At 46.4% G+C, this 6,000-nt stretch overlaps 1 long non-coding RNA gene across 1 annotated transcript; it reads right to left on the bottom strand.

Annotated features, from left to right (window-relative positions):
- Positions 1–4,449: 4,449 nt before the first annotated feature.
- LOC147886819 (uncharacterized) lies at positions 4,450–5,471 on the bottom strand. Its single transcript, XR_015543269.1, has 2 exons — positions 5,355–5,471; positions 4,450–5,073 (listed from the first exon to the last, which is right to left on the bottom strand). It is a non-coding gene; the product is annotated as an uncharacterized LOC147886819 (long non-coding RNA).
- Between the last annotated feature and the right edge of the window lie 529 nt (positions 5,472–6,000).

Raw genomic sequence — 6,000 nt, 5'->3', positions numbered from 1 at the left:
ACTCCATGAAGAGGTGTCTCGCATTCTCTACAGCCACCTTGCATCCTGAGCAGACCTCCCTTCCAATCCCTCTTGCTGCCACTTTGACTCCCATAGGGAGAGCTCCCATCAGCACCTTCCATAAAAAGGCTTTCGCCTTGTCATCACACTTGGACCCCCACATTCTGGTCATTACCCGTTCCCAATCGGCTTCACTTCAACTTTCATTCTCTGTTTGCAGTCACAAACCACCCTTGCGGGCTCGCTAGGGAACTATACACCCCCTTGGTGATTGGAGAATGAAAGGGTCTTGAATTAGGCCAATTCCAGCCTTTCCAATCCACTGTTGAGACTCCAAGTGGCAAGGGGCAATGGGCAAGTCTCTGTAACACCCTATTCAAGATTACCCCTTCATTAATCGAGGTGAAGCCCTTTTGGACCAGAGCCTCCAATTCTACCCACCTTGCTCCTGTTTCCTCTAACATGTCCCTTAGGTGTACTATCCCTTTGTTGTTGACCTTACGTGCTACCTCTTGCCAGACTTGGTTCTCCAGCTTGATCCCAAACTTGGATAGCCACGGAGACTAGTGGATAGCCGCATTCTCAAAATATCTCTCCTTTCCCCATATCTCCAGTGTAGAAGCCGTTTTTCGACATTTCCTTATAAGCTCGCCTGTCATACCACTCATACATAGTGTCGTCCATTGCGGGGCGTCCATTGCGGGGCCAATAGTTTATTAGAACACAATTATTTTGACCTCATGATAAATATGATCCAATGGTTTTTGTGCCATGGTGATGTTGTGGAGATTAACATGGTCAATACATACATGCTCTCAAGGTTCTCCTTCTCAAATCCACATCCATCGGATTGGGCATCCCCAAGAGGTGTTTCCTTGGATGCCGCATATTGAGGATGCCAATTTGGAAGATCTAAAGTTGATCGAGTAGATGGGGTTGGCAACGATCAATGTATGTAATTTTGCATCCAAGTGTATGGAGAGGAATTCAGTTGGGTGGCTAGTGTCCTCAATGCTGGTGGCAACGCAAACTATGCGATTGAAAAATAGTATGTTGCAATGACTAGGCCGGTGGATGTGCACTTGGAACTAAACAATTTCATGGGAATCACCCCTTGACAACATGGCACCTATTTCAAATGTGGCTTAATACATTGATGTTGTGAAGTCTCTCAAGTCACATTAAACAGGATTCTCAAGCAAAAGCAAGAGTTTGAGAAACAAATGAATTATGTAAGTTGATAAAAAATGACGTGGTCCAAGTGATGAACGTGGGTGATGCATTAAAACTTTGGCCATTCAAATTTTAGCAAACTTTGCATCATGCACACAAGAAAAATCCCATATCACCCTCAAGCAATGGACGGGCCGAGCAGCAACAAAGTATTGCGCTCAGATGTTCTCACCAAATTGGTGAGTGAGGTTCAAAAAGATTGGGACCTAAAATTGCTGGCAATCTGTATGGGCTTATCAAACATCTTTCAAGGTGTTGAAATGAGCTTTTGGGATGAAGGCAATGTTCCTTCTAATATTTGTGGTGCCAACTTTGTGGATGCGGATTGAATTGGGGAACCAAAGGATTCATACAAGACGATTGCCCAAGGATTTGCCTTGAAGAGCTTACAAGGGACTACCACATAGGGCACGACATGAGAGCTGTCCCAACAAGTGCACGGTGGGATCATGCAAGCCTCCAACAAAATAATAGATGAAGAGATGGACAATCTGCCAAGATGAAGATAAGCCGATAGATTTTACGGATTTAGAGTTGCTACAGTGCCTCCAAGGGACGATGGAGTCCATATGGCTCTAGAACCAGATTTGTACAATGGATTGCTAGGTGCACATATGGAGATCAATGAGGCCAGGAGTCTAGGCAGCGTCAGCTGGTTCACAATACTTAACCCCTGACTCTGCCATGAGGCCAACAATAGATGGGATGCAGAAAGAACTCGAATTTAGTTACCACCAAGGTTGGGCATCTCCTACAGCTATGTTTAGGAAGACACGGCAGAGTTTTCCCCTTGCTGGAAGTATAGACTGTTGAGTTCATACCAGGAATCTGCCAATCCTGGATATACACTCCTCTGCTTCACAACTGAGAGGAACCTGTCCCATCCCCGCCTCACTCTCAACAAGAACGTGCCAGCCTTCGATTACTTCTGGTATCACTTTATCTGTTGCAGTCTCTGCAGTGGGCGAGTTGTTTGGTAAGAGGCCAGCGAAGCCCTTCCAAATCCTTCTGAAATGAGGCATCAAGAGCAACATGCCTCTCTTCCATGGTTTAAGTCATGGTTTTGGTTTTGGTTCCGATATCAGCCCACAACCATCTACTGCTCATCCTATGGACTGCTCCACTATCTACACCGTTGTTTATGTTACAAGATGTGTCAAAGGTGGCCCAAGCTTTGGAATGCCAAAATGCTAACTGCACGCTCAAGATACTGATCTACATTATGCTCCGCTGTAAGCACCAAGTTTGCTGCGGCCAATAAGCCCACATGGGTCTGGATGCTTATTGTCCCTTATATGATCACTCACATTCTGCACTGTTACCTCCGTTTTGAACTAAAATCGTTGAATTCATCATGTTGTTAACATCCAAGTTGGAGCTTGACATTGTCCTCTTCAAAGTAATCCTTTTGTAGCCACAACCCAGCACATGGATTAACACTTTGCCAATCATACAAAAGCCATAGAGGACCAGCACTAACTAGCGCACATGCAGTGGCATCTTGAGGGAAAATTAAGCCAGTGGGATTAGTATGCGTCATGGCATTTGAAGAAGACAAACATGGGAGGCCAGCATGGAGAACTTGAGAGAGAGAAAGAGAGAGAGAGATTATTGTGCATCTCCGTTATGCTCCCTTGGATCATACATGGCCTCCAATGAATGATAATAAACTACTCTCTCTCTCTCTCCACCACCACCAAAAATAACGATAAGGCAATAGTTGCAAATCTTTCAGCCTGATAGTGGCTGCTTCCATGCTCTGAAACTTGCTGGATGCTTACAGACTTGAGAAGGCTCCGTCTGCCACACCCTTTACATTAAATGCATCTTGAATGGACATCAGGCTATCCCTGTGAACACGTGTACAACAATGTACAGATGTTAAGTTAGCGCATGTTGGCGCTACTGTCTGATTTCTACCACAATCCTAGGCCATATAACTCTCCTACAATGTCCAAATTCTAGGCTTCCCTCTCTACCTTGCTGACTAAAATACAACATGACACTGGTCTGGTCCTCCTCCTGCTGAGTACCTGATAATGTAGTGGTCACCACTTGCACCCCTATCACTAACACCACCCTTAGATTGCTTCATCAATGGCCACATACTCCTCTGTGCATGTGGATGAATCTGTTTCAACTGCTTCTGAAGTAATGCCTTCACCATGCACTTTGCAATTAACTAGCTTCTTGCCCCTTGCAGAATCATCTGTGCAGGAACCATCATCGCCAATTGCTTCGACTTGTTTACACAACAGCCTTCCTTTCAATACACCCAGCTCCTCACGTGCTAGCGATTCAGGCATGCTCTCTTCACAGCTTCCATTGAAGGCATATTTTCCTCCTCCATATGACACTATCTCCTTAGCACGCCGCATCTCAAGTATGCGCTGATGTGAATTGGAGTGAACCGCACTCAGAAAGCTTGGACTTGCCGCTGGCCTGTACTCCGGCACCAACCGTCCAGATTTGTACCGCACGCCACAGGCATTACAAAGAGTTTTTGGGCCTTGGGGACCAGCTCTCCATTGCGGTGTCTTTTGAACAAGGCAATGTGTGCACTGACGTCCTAGGCCCAGGTTTCCATCTGCAGCTACTAACTTCATCTTCTTGGAGGGCCGTTTCAGAGCATCTTGCAGTATTAAGGAGCGCAATGGTTCAGTGTACACCGTCGAGGATAGTGTTGTGACATGGAGACCAGTCCTTTCATACGCCTTTTTTGACCGATTGTGCACAGAGACCGGTTTTAAGATGTCAAGAGGCCATATCCGTCCACCGGACCTTGCTTTCCTCACTCTATGAGGCTTATAAGCATGAATTATCCCACATGGCAATGTCACTGCTTTGACACCACATTGGTCCAGCCCGGAGCTTGCTCTGGAGAAACTCGACTCCAGTGAAGATAAGAGCTTTGTGTCTGCACCCAGGAAGCAGTTATCCTCATTGAAGGACGAGAGCCACTCTAATTGATGAGCTAGCTCATCAGGCTGTAGAGAAAGCATGTCACTTGATAAGCACATGCAATTGGTTAATGATCATTAGTTTTCAAAGCAAGAATGCTGATTGTAAAATTTGCCCCTTCGAAATTGAAATTTGGGGAAAACATTTTGCAGGAAAAGTAAGACAGATTTTTCAACAAAACTGTTACCAATTATGGCATTAAGGAAAGTAAAGGACATGTAGACATGCATGAAGCTTCCCAATTAGGACCTAAATTGTACAAATGATGGGCATACAGACATGCATGAAGCTCAAAATTCCAACAAGCATGGAGAGTCATTCATTTAGTGCAGACATCAAGGAAGCACTGTCCAATGCAGATACATACATGGCCCAAATGACAGACAATCATAGGGCGCTACCGCAGCCGACAGATACATGCGCAGATGCCTAATTGATAGACAGATACATGTGGAACCTCATGCGCCATACATGCAAGTAGTTGCAGGCCTTTTGCATACATGAATTTCATGTCTAAGTTTCCAATCCACAGACATTTCACTCTGATACGTTTGCAAACTGGCACAGCTGGTTAGGCAGTTGTCACCAGAATAGCTGTAGGAAACCTTCTGGAACGCAGAGCCCAGATGTGGGTTCTTCTGCCGCCACCGAGCATGCTTCATGCTCGCCGGCCTGAAGTTGCATGTCACCACCGCAACTCGCTGAGGATGGGCCACCGAAGAGCTCCTCGTCGAGTTCGCTTGAAAAATCGAGGAAGTCGTCGACAAGGAAATTAATCTCTGTTGAAACCCCGCAGGCCGTCATGGAGGTGGTCTCCATGGAGGGTAGGTTTCCGTAAGGCAAACCCCGGCTGCACCTCTTCTTGATGAGTTGTGCTTCCTGGAAGTGCACGTCTAGCTTTTCTTTAGAACAGAGCACTAACAAGAGCTTGAATTCATATCCATGGCTACTGCAGGAAAGAGAGAGAGAGAGAGAGAGAGAGAGCTAACGCGCCGTGAGGGGGCGCATGTGAGGCAATTTAAGGAGAGATGTACGTTAAGAGAGTGATTCGTTTGTAAGCATGAAGACAAACAGGAAATTCAAACTAGAAAATCTGAGGGGCGCGTGTGTTTGTGTGTGTGACAGACAGAGAGACAGAAGAGAGAGAGAGAGAGAGAGACCCCGGTAAGTTGTAACCCGGTCCCGAGAGATGTTTTGGCGCGCGAGACCTGCTATAATCTTGACCCGCTGGACTCAGGAGCCTGGAGAGAAGACAGAGAGGGACAGACAGAATCGGTGTGTGGTGAATCTCAGGTGAGAGAGAGAGCTATGGCGGGCCTGTCCAGCGCCCAAAAAGAAGGGTCTACTTTGTGCAGAAAATTGTGGTGAGCACCGACTGCCAGGTGGCCCGCGCCGGACACCAGCAGGCGCGCTCTCTCTGTGTCCCTCTCCCTCTTCCATTCTAGAGAGAGGAGAGAGAGTGAGATTTAGCATTTCCGAAAATATCAGGGCCTCACGCCAGAGAAAAACTTGCACTCTCCCACCGTCGGTTTCGTGCTTGCATGTATCATGCATTGGCCATTTTGGCCTCCCTAAGGTCATGCGACGTCTTTAGCCATTTCCAAAACAGCATCGAATCTCGGGAGATTCCCATAGGTCGCTCATGGTGGCAAAGAGTACACATCGAAGCATTGGGCAACTAGCAAATGATCCAAATGTTTCTTCTACTATGTAGCTTCTCATGTAGCTCAAGCAGACTCCAACAATCGAAGTATTACACTTTTTTGGATCGAACTCTTCAATGCAATGGTTCAAGCCATGTCCAAT

The sequence above is a fragment of the Dipteris shenzhenensis genome, chromosome 24 (assembly GCF_047967505.1).
Source record: "Dipteris shenzhenensis isolate YYH24624 ecotype China chromosome 24, Dip_SZ_1.0, whole genome shotgun sequence".
Taxonomy (NCBI): Eukaryota; Viridiplantae; Streptophyta; class Polypodiopsida; order Gleicheniales; family Dipteridaceae; genus Dipteris; species Dipteris shenzhenensis.
This window is presented reverse-complemented; position numbering and strand designations above follow the sequence as displayed.